Raw genomic sequence first — 24,270 nt, 5'->3', positions numbered from 1 at the left:
AGCCCTGGCTTCTACCTGCTCAGTGATGGTAACACTCCTCTCCCCAATTGTGACAATCAGAAGTGTTTCCAGATTGCCAAATGTCCCCTGGTGGAGGCAGGGGTTGCTAAATCACCCCTGGCTGAGAAGCACAGATTTAGGGGAACAGAGATGTTACAACACAGAAGTTACGAGGTTCATCAAAGCTCAGCAACTCATACTAAGGGGTGGGGACGTGCACTGGGGGGACCTTGATCGTAGTGACGGTCATGGCCAGGATGTCCAATCTGCTCAATTTATGGTGACTGCTGGGGAAAGTGGGAAAAAGGAGAGGTCAATTGTAAGTCCTTTGTTTTCGATGCAAACGTCACCATAAGTCCTGGCCCATTAAGTGTACACCTGATTTTCAATTACTGTTGGCACAGGGGAACCAGACACCAGGGAGGCTCCTGTGTGCTGGAGCCTGAAGCCTCCATTAGTCTCCATGATATCAGAGCCGCGGGGGTCCCTGCAGTGAGGGAGGAAGACCTGGGAGGGTGAACACGGCAGGCCTGGCCCTACCTTTTTTTTTTTAATTTTTTTTATTTTTTTAATGTTTTTATTTATTTCTAGGAGAGAGAGAGAGGCAGCGTGAGCAGGGGAGGGTCAGAGAGAGAGAGGGAGTAACAGACTGAAGCAGGCTCCAGGCTCTGAGCTGGCAGTCAGCACAGAGCCTGACGCGGGGCTCGAACCCACGAACTGCGAGATCATGACCTAAGCGAAAGTCGGACGCTTANTTGATATTAGCGGGCCCCCTTTTAATTTTTTTTTCCTGTTGTTGTTTTTATTAAATATTTAGTTTTATTTCTGGGAGAGAGAGGTAGAGAGAGCGTGAGCAGGGGAGGGTCAGAGAGAGAGGGAGTCACAGACTGAAACAGGCTCCAGGCTCTGAGCTGGCAGTCAGCACAGAGCCCGACGCGGGGCTCGAACCCACGAACCGCGAGATCATGACCCGAGCGAAAGTCGGACGCTTAACCAACTACGCCACCCGGGCGCCCCATGGCCCTGCTTTTTAAAGAGAATAGATTCCAATGAGCTAAACACCATTGGAATGTATCTGTTGCCCCGTTATTTTATCGACCAACAGGTGTATGTGTTGAGCTCTGTGTGAGACTGATGTCACCTTAGTGTTGGGACCTAGACCACACCGGGGGGCCCCCTGGGAGTTCACAAGCTGGCTGAGGAGCCAGGATACAGAGAGGAAGGGGCCCCATGAACTACAGACCCATGAGGAGCAGAGGACCAGTGCTGAGAGTTTGCAGGGGAGGGGTTGGCAAAGCTGGAGGGGGCTGGGCAAGGATCCCCAGAGGAAGTGGGAGCAGAGGTGAGTCCCACAGGCTGCCTAGAGCTGGAGAGAGCAGGAGCAGACTGAAGGCAGGGGGAAGGCTGGGGCGGGTGGCACACGCGGGTATCCCGCAAAGGGGCCAATGTAGTGATTCACGGTATGCTTCCTGGATACAATGGCTGAGCTGGGACAGAGCAAGTCTTTGGCTGGTCTGGGGGGCTGGAGGGAGATGAAGTAGACGAGGAGGGCAGGAGCAGCGTTGGGGAGCCTTGAGTGCCAAGCCAGGGAGGCTAAGGTCCTGATGTGCAGTCAGGGAGGAAACCTAGACCAGGGATGTGCACAGGATCAGGGTTCGCAAACACCGAGTGAGTGGCCGAGTGAATGGGGGTCTGGGCCAGATGGCGGTGGTCCTGCTGGGGGCCAGGCCCCAGATCAGCTTACACCAGCCCGTTTTCTCCCTAAGGAGCCACCCCTGCCTCTCCCTGGCCCCCACATGCTCTCTGGTTGTGTTCCTTTCATTTTAATGGCAGTAAACAAAACACTTCTCCACAAAGGCCCAGTGTGTGGAAAGCAAGGGCCTGCACGTTTCTCAGCGTCACACCCCATTTATCCCACGGGAGAACTGCACCCCCACCTGGAGGTGGGGAGCTGGACAATTATCAAGAAAATGTGATCGATGGAGACAACCAATTGGGAATAATTAGGTCAAAAGCCCTTCTGTTTCCTAAGCACCACTTGGCTGTGGTTGAGTTTCTGCCAGAATCATCTGGAGATAGGCCTGGGCTCTGCAGGCCCCTGGGCATGGAGGTGTGGGCAGGCCTGGGAGCCCACACGGCCCCCGGGCCCCTCCTGGCTCTGGGGAGGTGAGGGTGGAGTCTCTGAAGTCCGGGAGGCAGCCGAGAAGTCAGCTCCCGTGTCCAAGAGTCAAGTCCTGGGGACATGTTTGGAACCTGCCTCCCCTGGGCCCACGGGTTCTTCGAGGTGCTAGCTTGCTTCTCTGGCCCTTGGTGCCCCCTGACAGCTCCTTGGGTTTCCTTATAGCCTCTCCCTCTAAGACGCCGTGTGAAGGATGGGTAGGAGGGCACGTCTACGGGACAGGTGCCCAGGATCCCGGCTTCCTTTATCATCTGGCTCCGTGCATCAGTTCAAGAGTGAGGGGGCCCAACTTCCCTGCAGGAGATGCTTCTTTCCAGGGTGAGGAGGGGATGCTGCACCCTAGCATTCACCGCATTCATTCTCCAGATGTACACCAGCTGGAACCACCAGCCTTGCACAGCTCAGTCTCTGTTCCCTGCGACCAGCCGTCTTTGTCACAACCACCTAGAGAAGATTACCCGCCTGGGGATGGACGCCATGCTTGCCAGGCTGTGGGGTCTTGGTGGTGTCTGCTCTGCAACGCCCTCCTGTGAGCGAATGGGCCACCTCGCTCGAAACGCAGTGTTCATGGCCCACAGGCCAGTGTTCTAGAGGCGGGGGTATGAATGTAAGTGAAAAAGAGTCCCAGCCCCCCCCCCCCAGGGCCAGGGAATGAGGTTGGGGACAGGTATGCATGCCGCTAACAAGAAGGGATGCAAGTCGGCAAGTGTTTCAGGGGGTGAGAGACTTCCTCACAAAGAAGGGGGCTTTCTTGGAGAAAGGGTCTGGAGTTGCATCTAGGTGGGAAAAGCATTCATGAGTGCCTGGAACAGAGTGGGGCTGGTGGAAAGGGAGGGGGAAGGGGAAGGGGACCATTTGCCATCTCGGAGCCCCACCACCCAAACTTCAGATTTCCAAGAGAGAGACTGTGAGGGGCCAGCTCTGAACCATCCTGTGCCCAGCTCTTGATCCAGGAGGGCACTCTGGTTACATGTATAGACAGGGGAGCCTCCCCAAGAGAAACAATCCAGGGTGCTACTGGCACCCTTGAGGAGGAGTGCTGTCATGGGGGGCAGGAGGGAGAAGGGGATTTGTTCCCCGGGCTGTGATGGCCTGGGGAGAAAGGAGAAGTGAAGAGACTGGCTACACTAGCAGGAGAGCCCAGGAACTGAGGAGTCAGGAGATGTCGGTGGGTGACAATGATCTGCCTCTTCCGTGAGGGTCTTCCCTCCCAGGATGGCTTGTTGGTGTTGCTTCTGTTACTGAGAATGAGCCACTTTACCAACGGCCTTTAATACGTTAAGAAGATTCACAATTCCATGGGGCTGGTGATCTTTCCTCATTTTACAGACCAGGACAGTGAGGCTCGGAGACTCCAAGATCCTCACCTAAGGCCAGACAGCCCTAAGGCCCTCTTGATGCCACATATCTCTGATGAACCTACTGGCTATTCCTCTGGATATGCTATTGAACTCATTAAAATAAAGAAATAAATCAGTAAACTCAAATGTTCCTGAAAATGCCATGCTACCCTGTATAGGAACAGTGATGGGTCCAGGCAGTGCCTTAAAACCAATTCTGGGACCCCCTTTATCTTCCAGGGAGCACCGCTCTTCCCCCTGAGCCCCAGCTAGGTTGCTGGGTATTTATAGGATGGAGTCTGCCATTGGCCAGGGCAGAAGAGGAAAATCAAGTATGTGGCCACGTAACCAACCAGGTTGGAGGGGCGCCTGGGTGGCTCAGTCAGTTAAATGTCCAACTTCGGCTCAGGTCATGAGCTCACAGGTCGTGGGTTGGAGCCCCGTGCGGGGTTCTGTGCTGACAGCTCAGAGCCTGGAGTCTGCTTTTGGTTCTGGGTCTCCCTCTCTCTCTGCCCCTTCCTTGCTCGCATTCTGTCTGTCTCTCTTGGTCTCTCAAAAATAAATAAACACTAAAAATTTTTAGAAATTATTTCTTCGTCTTGATACTACATTCACATGGGTCAAAAATAAAAAGAATATAAGAAAGTCCAGAGTGAGCACTCTTGCCTCCCTCCCCCCTTCTCTGTTCCTTCTCTACCCTTGTGTCTTTTCAGAGTCTCGTCAAAAAGCATCATTTCCAGACTTTCCACATTTGCCTTCAAGGCTGTAGATCACCTACTCAGGAAACCCACTGTGTTTAGTGAATATTGAATACACTCTTCAACTCAGAAGTCTCTCTTTCAGCCACGTGAAGGAGTTTTAAAACCTTGTTCTGACGACTCTCTTCTCTGAGGGAAAAACATTAACTTCATAACTTTGTTCATTGAAAAACTTGAAGGGAGATCTAAACACTCATTCTTGAAAACGTAATCTATCATCTAGGAAGACACTGTGTTTCTTTGGCTTCAAAACACTGTTGTTTTGTCTAACTGTCCGAAAATCCATTAATAAAGCCCCAGGGACCCTCTGCATTTGGAATTGCCTCTGTCGTAACAAGATCCACAAAATGTCCATTTCCTTTCCTCTCAGTTAGACACTCTGTCACTGGTCCTATTTGGGCCACTGGAGAAGCACCAGAATGGAAGAGGGCATAAGAGCTCATGAGTTGAGCCATTGATTGTTCTTTCCTCTAAAGCAAAATGAGCAGAATCTCCCGTCTCATCGTCTTTACAGGCTTGGCATTCCCTCAGCAAGAGGTAGTCATAAAACATTCTCAAAACGGGGCCAGTTCTGAGAGTTTATAAACGACACATCAGAGGGGAGTCCATTCCTTCGGGAGGTTCTGGGTTTTTAATGAGCAGCAGCATGCTCTAAAGAACTTGTAGGGAATGAGGAATAGCCAGTCTTGCTGGCAGCCCAGACTCGGAGGCCATGGTGAGCTGCAGGGCAGTTGAAACACTGTCTGCCTCCCTTGCGGTGCACACATGAGGAAGAGCCCAAGAGACCCCGCTAGAAAAGAGGAAAGGGAGTCCACCTTGCTTTGCTCCAGGATTCCAACAGGAAAGCTTCTGACGTTTGAGATTCTTTAGCCTCATAGGCCGGGGGTTGGCAAAATCTGGCCCACTGCATGTTTTGATCAATAAAGTTTTATTGGAACTTTATTGGAATGGGAGTGGAACCACACCTATTCACTTACATATGAAGCAGCTGTGGCAGAGACCCCTGAATGGCCTGCAAAGCCCCAACTATTTACCACCTGGCTCTTTACAGAAAGTGTTTGCTGATCCCGGTTGTAGGCAATAAAAAGAGGGCATTCCTGTAAAGGAAAGATAGGAGGCATTTTCCTGGGCTGTGAGATTACCCAAGGAGCACAGAGAATGAGAAGTAGGGTAGGTGATTTCCCTTCTGCAGACTCCGCAGCTGGACTGTTTGGAGGAAGCTCCACGCCTGGCTTGTGGTTGTCAACTTGACCTGGATATATGGGGATGGAGGTGGATATTAGCAGAGGAAGGGCACCGCGGCTGCCTGGGGGACACCTGGCATCAAAGAACCCTCAGAGCGTTGTCTCCAGCAGAGACCCTACAGTTGTGCGGCCTTTAAGCTCAGCTACCTGGGGCTCCTGGTGCCAAGACCTCAGGCGAGGCCCATCACAGACTATCGCCAAAGAAACTCCTCTTTGATCACTTGTAACCTCAGTGCTGCTCTGAGGGTGACGGGCAGCTCTGCCCACAGCCGACTGGGGTGCAGTGGGGCCTCTGAGGGTTTTACTCCCTGCCCGGGTCAGGAGGAGGCCCCCTAGGCAAAGAGGGGGTCGCGGGGCTAGCCCAGCTCTCCTCTGGAAGGGAGGACAATGGCTGAGCTGATGAGCCTCCCGTGATGGGTCCCCCTCCCCCCGAATGTAAAGAGCATCATGCTATGCTGGAGTCATACCTCAGTCTCCTAATAAAATAAAATACTGAGTCCTCCAAACCATCGGAGTGCACATGAGGGTTTCTGCCCCTGGATGGGGGAGGAAGAGGGAAGCAAAAGGGAACAGAGTGAGGAGAGGGAAGTGAGGGGGAGGGGGAGGAGAACGGAGAGTAGAAGCAAAGAGCCAGGAGGGGTGGGGGAGGGGAAGAAAGGCTGTGAGAACCGCACTGCCCGAGCTGCGGCCTTCTTAAAACGGTGATGTAATGATTTCTGACACAGCGAAGATCTCTTGGTTCCAAACAAAGCAAAATGCAGTCTTTCCTCGATTTACCCAGTGGTGAATCAAAACATCCTTTCCAATCTCTGAAACTGCCCCTAGGGGGCAGTACCGTCCCTGCTGAGAACCACCATCTACTGGCTCCTCGCTCCTGAGCCGGGCCCTGTGCCAGGCTGGGGGCACAGATGAATCAAGCTTGGTACCCATCCCAAGAAACATGTACTCTCGTTAAATGAGGGTCGCCAGGCATAGCAAATAAAAACATGGCATGGGACATACTCACACTAACAATTATTGGTCGTCTATTTGAAATTCAAATTTAACTGGATGCCCTGTATTTTATCTGGCTAACAAAGACACCATGGGGACCCGATGACAGTGCCAGCATAGGGACCGAGGAGACTCGGGGAAGAGGGCTGCAGGAATGGAGGCTGGGTGACCATGTCTGGCATTGGCTAGACCCCGGCCATTTGTGGAGTCCTTCATTCACAGTGGCTCCTTGCTCGTCCACACTAAGCGAGGGTGCACGTGGTGACCCCGGATGGCCAGTGAGGCCGCTGGGGTGCCAAGAGGTCATGGGTCTCCTCCAAACACATATTCGACAGGGGCAGGGGAGGGGACGCTGACGCAGCTTGGCCCACGGCGGTCTGCGGGAGCCTCTGCCCCCCAGGGCTGGACAGGTGTGGAAACCCGCCGCTGGACATGGCCTCCTCACAGGAGTGACAGGAACCTGGGTTAGAACTGGGACTTAGGGAGAGAGGGCTCAGGAACCGGGCAGGGTAGGGGGGCGGGGTACGATCTGCAGGGCTGCGGCGGTCAGAAACTGTCTGCGACGGGAGAATATTGCTTCCAAGCCTTCCGGCCTCGAAGCCTGAAGCCCCGCCCCCTGCCCCCTGCCCCGGAAGAGGAAAGGATAAAGGCGTGCGCGTGCTCTGAGGGGGGAGGTGCTAGCCTCCTCTTGGCTGGTGCTTCCAGCCCAGCCCCCGAAGTCCTGCACCCTAAACCTCCTGGCCCTGTCATCGCCTCCTGACCGACCCAGTCCTCTGCAGGGAGGGGACGCGGCCAGGACACGCTCTCGAGACGCTGTGGGACGAGCCCGAGCGTGAGGACTGTTCAGGAAGCCAGGTGCTGGTGAAAAGTTTATCCCCTTCAGAACTTAGGGTTTCCTGGGTTTACAGCTGGCTCCGCACAGAGAGGATGCGCTCCTGACTGTGGGGTGAGTGAGGGCACGCAGTGGGGTCCCCAGTGGCCTGTCTTCAGGACAGGGAGGAGCCCCTGCTGATGCTAGGTCACCCAGGCACCCAGGCAGAGGACAGAGAAGCCGCTGGAATCAGCAGGCCTCATTCTTAGCTTAGGCGTGTTCGTATTTGTACACGGCTTAACTGTACCGGCTTCCACTGAAACTCAGATGTCATATATTTGGGTGGGGGGGTGAGTTCACAGTTAGTTCTGGAATGTTCTCTCGACTAACAGAAGGAGAGAACTTGTTCAAGACCTGCTGGGTGGTAACTGCTTCCTCACTGAGGGCTGGAGGCTGAGGTCTCGGTGTGAGCAGTTGAGCAGGACACTCTAGGGAAGACTCCTGTCCCCTGCGGCCCCCCCCCCCGCCCCCGCAGCTTCAGAGTGGGGTGCAGAATTCAAAGGATGTTACCTTCAACTCTCAGGGGGAAGAACAAGGAAGAAAAATCCAAAAAAAGGAAAGTTTAAGGGAGGTGGAGCTGCAGAAAAAGCCTCCATGGCTCCCTTTAGAATATTCAGGGAGAGACGGACTGGGTTTGTGGAAAACCCTGGGTGTAGAAATAGAATTGATTTTGGTTTTTTTTTTTAATAGTGTTAACTTTTCCTCGATTATAAAAACATTTTTAAGCTTATTTATTTGTTTTGAGAGAGAGAGAGCCGGGGAGGGGCAGAGAGAGAAGGAAAGAGAGAGAATCCTAAGCAGGCTCCATGCTGACAGCACAGAGCCTGACAGGGTCTTGGGGCTTGAACTCATGAACCATAAGATCATGACCTGAGCTGAACTTGAGAGTTGGACGCTTAACCGACTGAGCCCCAAAGCCTTGATATTTCAAAGCTAGATCCAAAGTCGTCCATAACCAGGGTGAGAAGAGCCGGAGAGGAAACAGAAGGAGCTAATAGTCATTCCCCAGCTTGGCCAAACTGTAATCAACAGTCAGGACATTTAAACTTCGGAACCTCAGTTTCCCTGTCTGTAAAATGGAAGGTGAACCACATCAGTGTCTCACCTGAGGATATCCATTAGAACCACCCTGGTGAGCTTTTTCTTTTTCCTTTTTAATTTTTTTTTGATGTTTGTTTATTTTTGAGAAAGAGAGAGATACCCAGGGCAAACGGGGAGGGACAGAGAGAGGGAGACACAGAATCTGAAACAGGCTCCAGGCTGTGAGCTGTCAGCACAGAGCCTGATGTGGGGCTTGAACCCATGAACCATGAGATCATGACTTGAGCCGAAGCGGGACGTGTAACCAACTGAGCCACCCAGGTGCCCCCTTGGCGAGCTTTTAAAAATATGCGGTCCCTACTCTGGGGGCCTCTGGCCATCGTGTGGTGGCAGGAGAGGGAGACAGGTCTTGGGCATTTTTAAAAGGCTTCCCAGGCAGTGACAGGCTGGAATGGCTTATTCTAACTCGGGCCAATTTTTAAATTTTCAGAAATTTAGTGAGCTCATTGTTGAACAGTGATTATTAAAAATAAACATCAACTTACAATTAAATTATATTTCAAACAAAGGTAATAAAGCCTCAAACCTATCGCTTCCTAATTATTTCAGGACATTTTACAGCTGGACTTTGAGCAACATGGGTTGGAACTGTGTGGGTCTACTTATACATGGATTTTTTTCCAGTAAATATTTTGGAAACTTTTTTGGAGATTTGTGATAATTTTTTAAAAACAGGGGCACCTGGGTGGCTCAGTTGTTTAAGTGTCCAACTTTGGCTCAGGTCATGATCTCATGGTTTGTGGGTTCAAGCCCCACTTCGGGCTCTGTGCTGACAGTTTGGAGCCTGGAGCCTGCTTCGTTTGGTGTCTCCCTCTCTTTCTGCCCCTCCGCCCCCCAAAATTAATAAATATTAAAGAGAAAAAGTTTTTAAATTACAAGGGCACCTGGGTGGCTCAGTCGGTTAAGTGTCTGACTCTTGGTCTCAGCTCAGGTCATGGTCTCACGTTTTGTGAGATTGAGCCCTGCATTGGGCTCTGCACTGATGGTATGGAGCTTGCTTATGATTCTCTCTCTCCCTCTCTCTCTGCCCCTGCCCCACTCACATGTGCTCTCTCGCTCTCTCTCTCAAAGTGAATAAATAAACATTAAAAAAATTTTTAACTAAAAAATGTTATAGACAAACCACATAGGTTAGAAATACCAAAAACAAAACAAAACAAAAAACACCCCAAAAAAACCCCAAATTAAGAAAAAGTTAGATATTATTATAAGAATACAGTATATAATACATATTAACACACACAGTACATGTTAATCATCTTTTTTACGTTATCAGTGAGGCTTTGGTCATTAGCAGGCTATTGGGGAGTCAAAAGTTACAAGTGGCTTTTTGACTGCACCGGGGTCGGTGCCCAGGAACCCCAGTTGTTTGGAGGCCCAGCGTACTATTGCCTATGCTCAGCCGCGGTTGAATGGAAACAGTATAAAGCAGCAGCGTGTACTTCACATCTCTTTCCCAGTCCCCTTCAGGGAGTCAGATCAGCCAGTAGCTTGACATCTTGACATCGGCTGGGAGTATTTACACCAGAGATGGGCAGATGCTACAGCTCCCCCTGGCGGTCCAGTTGTGAAACACTGCCCAGCAAACACTCCAACATACCACTGCCCCAGCCTGAGGTAGGGTTAATTCTGAACTGCACTCATACAGTGACCCTAGGCTCATTTTTAAAAATATTTTTTTTTTTGAGAGAGAGAGAGAATGAACACAATCAGGGAAGGGGGAGAGAAACAGAGGGACAGAGGATCTGAAGCGGGCTCTGTGCTGACAGCAGAGAGCCCGACACAGGGCTCGAACTCACGAACCGTGAGATCATGACCTGAGCTGAGGAAGGATGCTTAACCAACTGAGCCTCAGGCTCCCCAATCCCAAACAGTCTCCACGCTATCAGCCCAGAGCCGGACGCGGGTCTCGGGCTCATGAACGGTGAGATCATGACCTGGGTCGAAACCTAGAGTTGAATGCTTAACGACTGAGCCACCCAGGCACCCCTTCATTTTTGAAGACTTTGATCTGAAAGTTGATGTGGATTAAAGCCTCACTAGCTGAGATGCTAGCGCCTCCTGGGGGGACTGGCTTTGTGGCTGCAGTGTCTCTTTCTCTATGCATTTCTTTTAAAGGACACATGTTTGCTCTGTTCTCCCGGCCCTGAAGAAGCAGGTGTGTTTGTACAGGTCTTTAAGGTGCCTTTAAAGTAAATAAGCTTGATAAAATCTTTCCTTTTCTCTTTTCTCCATTCTTCTGTTACTTGTATTGATCCAGGTCTTTCCACAGGCACGGAGTATGCTGGCTGTGTTTGTACATTTTTGCAAATAGATAATCGTGGAAGCCTGTTCTATAGAAACAGGCTCTGTTACGATGAACCGTGGCCAAGGGGGTGGCCAGCTACTTCCTGTCCTTTGAGATTTTGGTGTTTGGAAGATTTTACCTTAAAACTCGTTTCCACAACTTGGCCAGGCGCCTTTGTTGCCTTATTTGGCATGCATACCAGCTATTGTGGGGGAAATTAATACTGGAAGAGAAATCAATTCCCTCCTTGGCCTTTAATGGAAAGTTCAAGCTTGCCTTGGGTTGGGTGCTCTCTCTTTGAAGCCTCAGGTATATATTTTTTGGCATATAGGGAATGAGGCTGACATGGATGGATGGTGTGTGGAGTGCTGTGAGCTTAGTTGTTGCTAAGAGTGAGCCCTGCACGCCTCTGTCTGGGGTGCCTGATCACACAGCACACACATTCTGACCCAACTGAGAAATGTATCCCGAAGATCACCTTTACAAGGGATAAAGTCTAGGTGAGAAGATATGACTTATATCTATGGGCAAATACGTTCCCTAAGTCTGGAGACCAAGTTTAGGCAGGAGTGTGTGGTGGATCTGGGCATGGCTTCCCCACGGAGGGCCCTGGAGGTCCAGCTCACTCCTAAGAGTAAACCAAGAAGCGAGTCCTCTCACTAATCATGTCTGACTACTTCTTTCCAACATTCCAGTCAGGAAGGAGGAGTGGGTGATGGGCAGAGGGAGCCAGTGCTGTGTTAATACACCCCCTCATCCTGAAGGGCCTGGCCTGGCCAACAGGTATCACCAGCACATGCCCTTGCCTGTAAAGGCTCTGGAAAACTCTTTTATTTGAAAGCTGAGCCCTGCCTGTATTAGACCAGGTTTATAGAATGGAAAAAAGACACCCAAGATCCTTCCAGAGTGCTTTGGGGAGGAAAATGGGAGACTGTAGTTAAAGTTGGCTATACCTACAGGCCAAAAGTTCTGGCATTCTTTATCCATAAGTTACTGTACTGGGTTGACTAGTATCTCCGCAAAATTCATGTCTACTTGTAACTTCAGATTCCAGCCTGATTTAGAAATAAGGTCTCTGCAGATTGTAATCAATTAAGATAAGATCATCTGGGGGATTAGAGTGGGTCCTAAATCCAGTATGACTCGTGTGCTTATAGGAGAAGGAAAATCTGGACACAGAGAATGCCACGCCGAGTATGAAGCCAGAGACCAGAATGCTGTCATCTCCAAGCAACGCCAAGGGTTGCCTGTACACGGTAAGAGCTAGAAGAGACAAGCAAGGATTCTCACCTCGAGCCTTCCAAATGGCAAGGTCCAGCCCGTGGCCGCCTCGTTGGCCCTTCTAGGCAAGGAGAGGTAGAGTTTCTTTGGTGGGGAGAAGATGAAGGAATGGCAAAACTCAGGTGTTGCTGGACTTATACAGGGTGGTGGCATGGGATGGGTGCCCTGTGGCCTAGTGTGTAGCGGGGCCCCAGGTCTCTGAGAAGCTTGCTACCACATCCCTGACTGGAGCGATTTGTCTGCAGAAACAGCTACAGGGTACCTGGGCTGCTGTGCAGAGTCACCAGGCAGACCCCACAGTCCGTTTGGGACCCGTGAGGCGGCTTTCCCTGAGTTTCACATGTGTTAAGAAGGGCTCTCTCCAGCCCAGCACTCCCCCCACTTTCTTCACAGGCTTGGCAGGAAGGGAAACCTGGCTGAGACTTTCTCAGCTCCCACACAGCACAAGAAGGAACAGTGGGGGGTGGTCCTATGTGGACCAGGCAGCTTTGGGGATCAGTGGACAGTAGTCACGGGATGCCCTTGTATCCTTCTAGATGCTGCTGAGGACCTGTCCACTCATTCAAGTCCTTGGCCAGGTGCTTTGTTATCACTCTTGACATTAAGGAGGGCTGGGGGCAGGAAACCTGAGCTGCAGGTCTTGCTGAGTCATTATCAAGTTTAATTTTCAAGGCAATGGAATATTCTGTAAAGAGAAGTCTCCATTCCTGGAGATTTAAGACCCTTTCCCTACAGCTGGTCTGTCGTAGGTAGAACCTGGGTCAATGAAGCAGTGCCCTTTGGATCCACATGTGGCACACAGGTGGGCTGATGAGCTGTCCGTGGAAGCCAGTCCTTGTGTGGAGACAGGGCAGAGATCAGCAGACTGGATGTGACCTGGCCCCACGCTGGCCTGACTCTCTTCACCACTTTCTCCTCTCTCCTCCAGGGAGTCAGTGCCTACCTGGTATCTGTTTTCCCTCCTCCCTCCTGACCGCTGAGATACAAGCCATTTATCAGGTTCCCTTCCACAAAGTGTCTGACTCTCGTTGCTAAAAAATGGCCATTCCCAAGCAGAACAGATTTTCCTGGCGAGTTCTTGCCTCTTTTGGTTAAAGGGGGGGATGTTGCATTTTTCTACCTAATCCTGTTGTGAAATAGTCGCCTTCATTCGATCTATTCGTTCAGATAACACCTCTCAGGCTTCCCATTTCTCACTCCTTATCTTTTATGTCTCCTTTCCAAGTTTTATAACTTACATATGCATCTGTCTCTTTCTTTAAATTTATTGCATGGCCTCCTCTTTCCGCTCACACCTTTGCATCCACCCCGCCTGCCTGTTGCAAGTCCTTGGCGGAGCCCAGATGCAAGGATGCGTGTTCTGCCTCACCTGCCCCTCCTTGGCCCCGTACAACCCATTGTTCTGACCAGAACCTGCCACCTTCTCAAACGTCTTCACTCTTCTCAGAGATGATGTGCATTTTCGTATTTACCACTTCTGGAACGGATTGAAAACCAAGCAGCTTCTAACCTTCATGAGAAAAACAACAACTTGCTTTTCCTGCATCTCTAGTCAAGGGCATTTACTCAAAACAACAAATACACGAAAGAAGAACGATCTTGGCATAGCGTCTTTTTTTTTAAGGACTTGTTTTTTATTAGATTGGTCCCAGTAGCCCCACCATCCGTGGGGAAGGTGGACACAGCAGACACACAGGACATGTGAACATCGCGTAGCCCAGGAGTCAAGCACGTGGTCATACCACCCCATGGGCGCTGTTCCTAAATGAGTCAGCCAAGCCCGGATCTCTCCCCTTGCTTCTTGCTGCATGTTTTGAATTAATTTAAAAAAATCGTGAGGTCAGAGCATCTTACCTTGGTCTGTGAGCCTTCCTGTTCCTTGACAGCCTGCCTGTGTCAAGTACAGGATCATTTGTCCAGCTGAGACCACAGACATCGCACTGATGTTCCCCAGTTGTGTCCTGTGTATGCTGGCAGGGGGCACATTAGTCAGGGCCCTCCAGGGAAACAGAGCCAACAGGATGTGTATATATATTGTGACAGTTAATTTCAGGTGTCAGCTTGACTGGGCCAAGGGATGCTCAGATAGCCGGTAACACATTATTCTGGGTATTTCTGGGAAGAGATCAGCATTTGAATTTGTAAACAGAGTAAAGACTGAGTAAAGATGGTCCTCATCAGTGCGGGTGGGCCCCATCCAATCTGTTGAGGGGCCACATAAAATAAAAAATCAGAGGAAGGGCAAATTTGCTTTCTGCTGTGGCTGGGATGTCCATCTTCTCCCACCCTTGGACATTGGCCCTCCTGGTTCTCAGGCCTTTGGACACATCATCATATTTAAAAAAATTTTTTTTATGTTTTTTATTTATTTCTGAGAGAGAGAGAGAGAGAGAGAGACAGCATGAGCAGGGGAGGGTCAGAGAGAGGGAGATACAGAATCTGAAACAGGCTCCAGGCTCTGAGCTGTCAGTACAGAGCCCGACATGGGGCTCGAACCCACAAACTGTGAGATCATGACCTGAGCTGAAGTTGGACGCTTAACCAACTGAGCCATCCAGGTGCCCCCACATCATTATATGTATACCATTAATTCTCCTGCTTCTCAGGTTTTCCAGCTGGGACTGGAACTACACCACTGGCTTTCCTGGACCTCCAGCTTGCCAGTGACAGATCTTGAGATTTCTCAGTCTCTGTAATATCATGAGCCAATTCCTATAATAAATCTCCTTCTATATATCCATATATATCCTGCTGGTTCTGTTTCTCTGGAGAATCCTGACTCGTGCATAGAAGATGGATGGATGGATGGATGGATGGATGGATGGATGGATGGATGGATAGATAATTTGAAGAAATTGCCTTAAATGATTATGGAGGCTGGCAAATCTAAAATCTCCGGCAGTCTGGAGACTCAGGAAGAGCTGATGTTGCCGATAAAGTCTGAAAGCCGTCGTGCTAGGGAGAGGACAGTGTTTCTAGTCTATCCATGCCTTCAACTGATTGGGTGAAGCCCACCTACATTATGGAGGGTAATCTGCTTTACTTTCAACGTCCAACAATTTAAATGTAAATCTCACCCAAAAATATCCTCACAGAAATATCCAGGAAAATGTTGGACTAAATATCTGGGCACTGTGGCCCAGCCAAGTGGACCATCGTAGGAGGAAAGCTTTGCAAATGTGCTATACCACCCAACAAAAAAGTTCTGTGTTGGCATGAGTTTAGGAAAGGCTAGATTAAGCAGAATTATGCAGGGCCTGTTTTACTGAAGGACTTCTCAGAACCTTTAATAGGCAGGATAGAGTATGCAATGTTTCATAAACCCTGCCCATGAGATCCCTTCCTGCGGGGCATTTTTGGGGTGGGTGTACCTCTGAACAGACTCTGGAAAATGTAGGGTTAGGGAACGCATAGGGAACCAGGCTGGAAAGTCAGGAGGCCACAGAAGGAACAAAACCTGGGGACTCTTTGATCTTGAAATTTTGGCCTTCGGGATTGTGAGAAAATAGATTCCTGTCGTTTACACCATCCAGTCTGTGGTACTTTGTTATGAAGCCCTAGCCGACTACTACCCACCCATGGCCGTCACAGAGATATGTATGTCTGTGTTTGGTTTTTGCCTTAGGCTTAGTTTCATCGTATGTCTCCCATACTTGTATCTTTATTCTTTCACACCTACTTTTTGACTTATGCAGCTTGCTTGTATTTTAGTTTCCTTTTAAACTTTCTGAATTCAGGCACCATAAAAATAAATTTAAAACTTCTTACAATGATCCCTACTGGGTGCCTCTAGTGTTTAAGACTCTGTCCTGGGGGCGGGGGTTGGCTGAGAGGCTCAGTGGGTTAAGCATCTGATTCTTGGTTTTGGCTCAGGTCATGATCTCACGGTTCATAGGTTCAAGCTCTGCATCGGGCTCCACGCTGACAGCATGGAGTCTGCTTGGGATTCTCTCTCTGCTCCTCCCCACTTCATGTTGCTCTCTCTCTCTCTCTCTCTCTCTCACACACACACACACACACTAAACTTTAAAAAAAAAACTAAAAAAGGGGCGCCTGGGTGGCTTAGTCGGTTAAGCGCCCGACTTTCGCTTGGGTCATGATCTCACGGTTCGTGGGTTCGAGCCCCGCGTCGGGCTCTGTGCTAACTGCCAGCTCAGAGCCTGGAGCCTGTTTCAGTCTGTGACTCCCTCTCTCTCTGACCCTCCCCTGCTCACGCTGTCTCTCTGTCTCTCTCCTAGAAATAAATAAAACATTAAAAGAAAAAATTAAAAAAAAAATTGTTTTTTACCCGCCCTACCTCTACCCTTCAGTAGTGTGTTTCTTTTTCTTTTTAAAGTTTAATTTATTTTCATAGAGAGTGCACACCGAGCAGGGGAGGGGCAGAGAGAGAGGGANCCGCGTCGGGCTCTGTGCTGACTGCCAGCTCGGAGCCTGGAGCCTGTTTCAGAGTCTGTGACTCCCTCTCTCTCTGACCCTCCCCTGCTCACGCTCGCTCTCTCTCTCCTAGAAATAAATAAAACATTAAAAAAAAAAAAAAAAAAGACTGTCCTGGGTACCGGCAGAGCCAGAATGGTGAACTGGTTATTGTTTCTAGCTGTACGTTCCTATACCAGTTAGCTTTTGCTATGTAGCAAACGATCCCCAACTATAATGGCCTAAGATAAATATTGATTATGCTTCCTGATTCTGCACGTTGAGCAAGCTATACTTTTCGTCTGAGCTGGCTGGCCCAGGATCGCATCTCTCCCGTGTCTGGGACCTCCAGTGAAGGGTTGTGGTGGCTGGGGCTTCTCTCCACATGGTCTGGCAGCCCCCACAGGGCCAGCCTGCACTTGTTACGTGGTGACTAATGGGTTTTCAGCAGCAGTACAAGGCAAGCTCTGGCACCGCCCTTACGACCTCTAGTTCTCTGCCGTTGTCACATTTTCTGTCCCATTGGCCAAAGCAAGTCACATGGCCAAGGCCAAGCTGAAAGCCTGGAGAAGAAAGTTCTGCCTTCTGATGGGAAAATCTGCCATGTCACGTTGTAAGAGGGTTGTTGGTAGAAGGAGAGAGATGTTTGGTTTCAGGCCCCAGTTCCTGGCACAGAGCTCTTCAAACCTTTGAAATTTTCTGAGTGGTTGAAGTGCCTTAGGTCGTTCATTAAGAGCTCCTTTTGAGTTTATACTGATGAGGTTTATACTGATGAGTCCCCTCGATGGCCTTAGGGTGGGGCCGATCACCAAAACACTGTGTAATTACAGGGCTGGAACTTTCCGCCCCACCCACTGACCTCTAGGAAGGAGAAGAGGCTGGGTGCCGATTGGTCCCCATAAAAACTCTTGAATGAGATCTGATTAGCTTCTGGGTTGGTGAATTCATCCACAAGCCAGGAGGGTGGTGCACCCCAGTTCCGTGGGGACCAAAGCTCCTGTTCTCGGGACGCTTTCAGACCTCTCCCCGTGTATCTCTTCATCTGGTGCTTCATCTGTATCCTTTATAATAGCTTCATAATAAACTGGTAAATGTATAAACTGGTAAATGTAAGTAAATGTTTTCCATGTTTGGTGAGCTGCTCTTGTAAATCAATCAAACTCAGGGAGGAAGTCGTGGGAAGCTCTGATAGCCAGTCAGTCAGAAGCACAGGTAACCTCATGGATGTGTGATTGGCGTCTGCAGGGTGGAAACAGTCGTGTGGGATTGAGTCTTCACCTGTGGTATCTGACGTTATTTCTGGGTAGATAGTGTCAGAATGTATGTAAGTCATAGGACACTGGCCTACGGTCCCTTGAGAGTCAGAGAACTGCTTAGTGTTATCGGAAAACACACATCAGAGGCATAAATGCAAGAAGCAGGCGGGATATAACCATTTATAATCACTGAGTGCAAGGCACTGTTCTAGCCACTTTACACCTATTGTTTTACTTAAACCTGCAAGTATTTCCAACTGCATTTAAAAAAAATTTTTTTTTACCATTTTATTTATTTTTGAGAGAGACAGAGCATGAATGAAAGAGGCACAGAGAGAGAGGGAGACACAGAATCTGAAGGAGGCTCCAGGCTTGAGCTGTCAGCACAAGGCCCGATGCAGGGCTCAAACTCATGAAGTATGAGATGATGATCTGAGCCGAAGTCAGATGCTTAACCAACTGAGCCACCCAGGTGTCCCTCCAACTTCACTTTGAAGATCAAAACAGAAACTCGGAGAGTATAAGGCATCCATGCAAGGGCACACAGTTCATGAGTAGCAGAACTGGGACTCAAACCCAAACTCACCTCCCAAACAGATTTGCTTCCCGGCCCACCAGCTGAATCACCCTGCTGCCCAGGATAAGTCTTACACACTAGAGGTACCAGCACTCATTACACTGTTATTTGAACTTGAATTGGAGGACAGGCACTGCAAGGGAGGAATGAACAACGAACAAGGATGAACACACCAAGTTTTAGGTCAAGCTCTAGAATAACACGGAGCCTTCCAGGGGGCAAATGCTCAACCTTCCTAGACTCCAGGCTTCAGCTGAACAACCAAGACCATGATGCCTGCCTGGTTTTGGTCATTAGGATGAGGCTCAATGTGAGAAAATGTGAGAGGATGTGCTTGGGAAGGTTTCTTCTGCCTCTACCTTTCCCAGACAACAACACAGTTTTAATCCTAATCTTCAAGTTTTATTTTTATTTGGTAATGACCTTGTTGTCTTTCCTCAGACTTCACTGACTCCTTAAGAAGTCACTTCCTATGTGTATTTCTCCTCACTTCCTAGGTGGGCTTCACCCACTGGCCACCTCTTCCCTGTGTGCTTCCCCCCTCTCAGGGCCTCGCTGCCTGCCTTCCTCACACTCTTGCTTTTCCTTCGGGTATCTTCCTGTTTCCTAAGGCCACTCTCAGTCTGGGCTTTCTTCTCAATCTGAACACCAAGAGGCACTAGCAGTGACCAGCAACAATGAGGCCTAAGAAAACAGGTCATTTGAGCCGAGAGACACGTCAGTGAAACCATCTTAGTATTTGATTGGCCTTTTGTTAAAAGAATAGTGACTCTTTAAGCCGGGCCTGAGAGACACTGGCCCCTTTTTAGAGTGGACGGGGTTGGGACAGCAGGTGCTCAAAAGAGCAGGGTTGATAGCTGAAACAAGGTGTGCTGCGCGCCTGGACAGGCGGGGGCGTCTGAGAGACATCTTGTGCATCTTGAGCGGGTCAGACACCAGCTGAGAGTCCAGCGGCCTCAGGGAGGATGAGCAAGTAAGGTCCAACGTGAGGCGGGGGGCGGCGGGGGGATGTGATTGGTGGAGAAGTCAAGGAAAGCACACACGACCCAGCCAGCCAAAAGTCAGGAGCCAGGGGGGCACCTGAACAAAAGGCTCAGTAAGATGTTCAAGAGGAACCCGGAAGAGGATTTAGACATAGCGCTGGACACGGCGGGCGACACATCAGCCCGGTAAGTTGAACTTCTGGTTTGTAAATTACATCTCTGCTCAGTTTTATCTTGAAGTTGGGGTCTCTGCCGACCGTGCAAGGTTAAAGCAATTAGAGCAAGCAAGTTAGCTGGGAGGAGGACGGGCAAGGAAGTCAACCAAGGAAGCAAAGATGGACGGAGGGAAAGGATGAGAGACTTCTCTGCTTCTTAAGGAGTAGGGTGGGTGGTCAGTGATTAATGCACCAGCTTTTTAATTAAGTGACTCTGATTGTCTGGAATCTAGACAGATCTATTTATCTAGATTCTAGAAGATGTCACAGAACATACTCCTATTCTCACCTTACTTTGATAAAAAGAGATGGTTTGATTGCCTTTTAGTCATTAAGTATGTGGGGATGTGACAGCAATTTTAGGATCCACAGACTTTGTCTTCATGTAGATGAATAGCAAGATTAGTTAGTTTCCAAAGGAAAGATAAACCGCACTGCATTTGTGGACTGTGTGGGGGTCTCCGGGAGACCCCCTGCAGAAACATCATTGCCTTCTCCACTAAGGAATTCCGGAGAAGCTTATTGTCAGGGTCTATGAGCTCATCCCGCCGGAAGGGCAGGTGACGTTTTGTATGCTCCAAAAACAAGATGGTTCCTCCCTCTAGGGAGTAAGTGAAACCAAGTATAAAACACGAGGAACTTCAGCAATAGCTGCAATATTATGAGGTTCATGACCATAAACACCTATGACATCATGAGAATTGTGTTTGGGAGTGTCTGTCTATGCTGATAAACGCCGTCTGTGCCTCTTGTGGACAACGTACCCGCTCCTGAGACTGTCTCCATTATCAAATACCACACAGGGCAAAACCACCTGTTTGTGGTTTTATTTGTTGCCTTTGCTAAAGCATTAGTGAAGTTCCAAGAGATGGTGGCCAAAAACATGAATTCTGGGAACAAACCACCTGGCATCAGACTCCAGCTCTGCCACTTACTAGATGTAAATGACATAACCTTTCTGAGCCTCAGTTTTCTCATCTGTAAAGTGGGGATAATGACAGTCCTATCTCATAGGGCAGTTGTGGAGATAAATATTAGTGTAAGTACCTGGCATATAGCATGGACTCCATTCATGCAATCAGTTATTCTTGGTTGATTATTACAGTTTGACCTCACTAAGCATCAGGATCAATTTGAGTTGATAAGTCCAAGGGGAAGCCAAGAATGGACCCTGAACATTGCCTAATGGCAAATGGGACAAACAAACAGCTTGGCCAACATTGGTAATCTGAGTTCATTTGTAAAAGTAGAAACTTCAGTTTTATAAAAAAGAATATGGTATAGAGAATTCTATAAAAAAGAATATGGTGATGTGTTCTAATATTTTCATTCCTATGGGGAGACAGGGCTGTCTGCTTTTCAGTTGGACTTTTCTTGCTAAATATGATTTTATTTCTGAAAATGCTCTCTAGCAGTAACTAAAGATGTGGGAGTGGGAGAGGGGTAATGGGGAAGAGAGCATAGCATTGGGAACTGGGTCTGTGGCTTTACACAGTTTCATCCCTGAGTCCCCTAGAAAGGTAGCTGGTTGGTAAAACAATCCAATCAAAGCCTTGTCATTTGGGTTATGTGGAAAAGATAGTTTCTTTATGTTAGAAACTATTTCACTACAAACACTATAAAGTATTCTATTGTGTTTTCATTACTCTAAATACTTTCACATGAAAAGAATTCTAAAAATTTCCACTAGGGCTACAATTTAAGAAGTCACACAATATGATCAGTGCGGTCACAATACATCTGTTCTTTGCAAAAGCATGTAGGGAAAGGTAGAGACATGAGAACACTTCACTGATCAAATATTTCGTCTCCTGAGAATTTTTCATTTCATTTTAGAGATGTTATTTAGGCATAATTAACAAAAATGAAATGTACAAATATTAGGTGTTTGGTTCATATATATTTTGGTAGTTACCACTCAAAACAAGATACAGAACCATTTTTTAATCACACCAGAAATTCCTCTGGAGCTGTCCCCAGTTGGTCTCCTTTCCCCTTACCACCTTCTGACTTAAATATAAGTTTATATATGGAGATTAATTTTGTCTTTATTTGAACTTCCTATGAGTGGAATCAGACTATATGTATTCTTTTGAGTTTGGCTTCTTTTGCTTGACATATTGTACTTGAAAATCATCCATTTGGTTGGGTATATCAACAGTCTATTCTCTTTTATTCTTCTTTTTTTTTAAGTGATGATTAGTATTCCATTCTATAAATATGGCATATCCAGTTCTAGCAATATTTATTACGAAGACTTTTCTTTCTCCATGACTTTGGCATCTTTCAGAAAAATCAGTGGTCTGTCTGTATATCGGTCCATTGATTGACTGCCTGTTTTATTCAGTTGATGTATATGCATATCTTTATGCTAATACCCACTGTCTTAACTTTTGTAGCTTTACATATACCTCAAAAATCACATAGTGTAAGTCCTCCAAATTGGTATTTCTTTTTCAAAATCATTTTGGATATTCTAGATCCTTTTGGAATCATCTCACGTATTTCTTCAAGAAAAATCTGCTGGGATTTTTATAGAGATTGTGTTGAACCAATACATACGTTTAGGGAAAAGGGATATCTTCACAATTTTGGGTCTTCAATCAATAAATATGACATAACCATTTATTTAGTCCTCTTTCCTTTTTTTCAGAAATGTTTTGCAGTCTAAAAAAATTTTTTTAGTGTTTATTTATTTTTGAGAGAGAAAGAGAGCATGAGCAGGAGAGGGGCAGAGAGAGAGGGAAACACAGATTCCGAAGCAGGCTCCAGGCTCTGAGCTGTCATCACGGAGACCAACACAGGGCTTGAACTCATAAGCTGTGAGATCATGACCTGAGGTGAAGTTGGACGCTCAAATGACTGAGCCACCCAGGCGCCCCTAGAAATGTTTTGTAGTCTTTATGTAAAGGTCTTTCTCATCTTTAAGTAGATTTATTCCTTAAGTATTTGAAGTGTTGGATGCCATGATAAATGGTACTGGGTTTTTTTTGGTTTCAAGTGTATGTTGTAGGAATATAGTAATAAAACTGATTTTTTATATTGACTTTGTGTCTTATGACCTTGATAAATTCATGTAATTCCAGTGATTTTTTAAATTTATCCATAGGGTTTTCTTTATGTAAAAAAGTAATAACTAGATAGAAAATAAATTAAGAAACTTAACTGTTAAGAAACTTTAACCGTCTGGTAATGCACCTTTGCTTCTAAAGGTTTTATTGCCAAGGTAGTGGTGCTATTAGTTTCTTTTTTTTTTTTCATAGCTTTTTTTTTCTTTTTTTCTCTTTCATAGTTTATTGTAAGTTGGTTTCCATATAACACCAGTGCTCATCCCCACACGTGCCCTCCTCCATGCCCATCGCCCCCTTCTCCTCTCCCACCCCCATTAGTCCTCAGTGTATTTTCAGTATTGAAGAGTCTCTCACGGTTTGCCTTGCTCCCTCTCCCCGACTATTTTTTCCCCTTCTCCTCCCCCATGGTCCTCTGTTAAGTTTCTCCTGATCCACTTATAAGTGAAAACATATGGTATCTGTCTTTCTCTGCCTGACTTATTTCGCTCAGCATAAACCCTCAAGGTCCATCCATGTTGCTACACATGGCCAGGTTTCATTCTTTCTCATTGCCATGTGGTATTCCATAGTATAGATAAACCACATCTTCTTGATCCATTCGTCTGTTGATGGACACTTAGACTCTTTCCATGTTTTGGCTATTGTTGAGAGTGCTGCTATGAACATTGGGGTCCATGTGCCCCTATGCATCAACACTCCTGTATCCCTTGGGTAAATTCCTAGCAGTGCTATTGCTGGGTCCTAGGGGAGTTCTAGTGTTAGTTTCTTGAGGAACCTCCACACTGTTTTCCAGAGGGGCTGCACCAGTTTACATTCCCACCAACAGTGTAGTAGGGTGCCTGTTTCTCCACATTCTCGCCAGCATCTAGAGTCTACTGATTTGTTCATTTTAGCCACTCTGACTGGCGTGAGGTGGTGTCTCGTTGTGGTTTTGATTTGTGTTTCCCTGATGAGGAGGGGTGCTGAGCATCGTTTCATGTGTCTGTTGGCCATCTGGATGTCCTCTTTGGAGAAGTGTCTGTTCATGTCTTCTGCCCATTTCTTCACTGGATTATTTGTTTCAATGGAGATGATTTGCATAGAGAAAGGTTCATAAAACAAATCCTTCGTATCAATTCCAAGATTTCAAAACCATGTGGTTAAGCTTCTAAAGAACCCCCAGACTCAAATGAGTCCCAAGACTTTGTAACTATTTATCATTTATACTTGTTTCAGAGAATTTTTGAATTGCAGTCACTACAGTGTTGATTATCTAGTACTATGACTTTCCCCTAATTCCTATAGTATGCTTTTCCTACATATGCAAGGTAGACAGTGTTTTGACACACCCTTCAAGTGTCGTTTGGTGTATCCCCTGCTCAGTGTCGCGTGGAGCAGGAGCAGCATGACTGGAAATGCCGAGAGCCATCACTCAGGGTGCCGCGGCTATATACCAGGAACTGAGCTAAGCAACTGACATGCCTTGCCTCATTCATCCCTCTCAACGACCTTATGAAGTTAGAATAATTGTTAGACCCATTTTACAGTCCAGGCAACTGAGGCTTATAGTCAGTTGTTTGCTAGGTCACACAGTTAATGAGTAGCAAAGTCAAGATCTGAATTAAAGGTCCTGACTTTGGAGCCCTCCGCACTGACCACCACTTTCCAAAACATCTGTTTAAAAAGTAAATGCCAGGGGGACTTGGGCAGCTCCTTCAGTTA

General features: G+C 47.8%; 1 long non-coding RNA gene across 3 annotated transcripts; it reads left to right on the top strand.

Moving 5' to 3' along the window:
- Positions 1–7,176: 7,176 nt before the first annotated feature.
- Positions 7,177–16,312, top strand: LOC120229972. 3 transcript variants are annotated; one of them, XR_005527891.1, is made up of 3 exons: positions 7,177–7,369; positions 11,931–12,029; positions 16,293–16,312. It is a non-coding gene; the product is annotated as an uncharacterized LOC120229972 (long non-coding RNA). The 3 variants fall into 3 exon arrangements; XR_005527889.1 differs by lacking the exon at positions 16,293–16,312 and adding an exon at positions 14,661–14,761; XR_005527890.1 differs by lacking the exon at positions 16,293–16,312 and adding an exon at positions 13,502–13,649.
- The last annotated feature ends 7,958 nt before the right edge of the window (positions 16,313–24,270 follow it).

Source organism: Hyaena hyaena, unplaced genomic scaffold (assembly GCF_003009895.1).
Source record: "Hyaena hyaena isolate Hyena2069 unplaced genomic scaffold, ASM300989v1 scaffold_2, whole genome shotgun sequence".
In the NCBI taxonomy this organism is placed as follows: Eukaryota; Metazoa; Chordata; class Mammalia; order Carnivora; family Hyaenidae; genus Hyaena; species Hyaena hyaena.
Note: the sequence above shows the minus strand (reverse complement) of the source record. Positions and strands in the feature narration are given on the sequence as shown.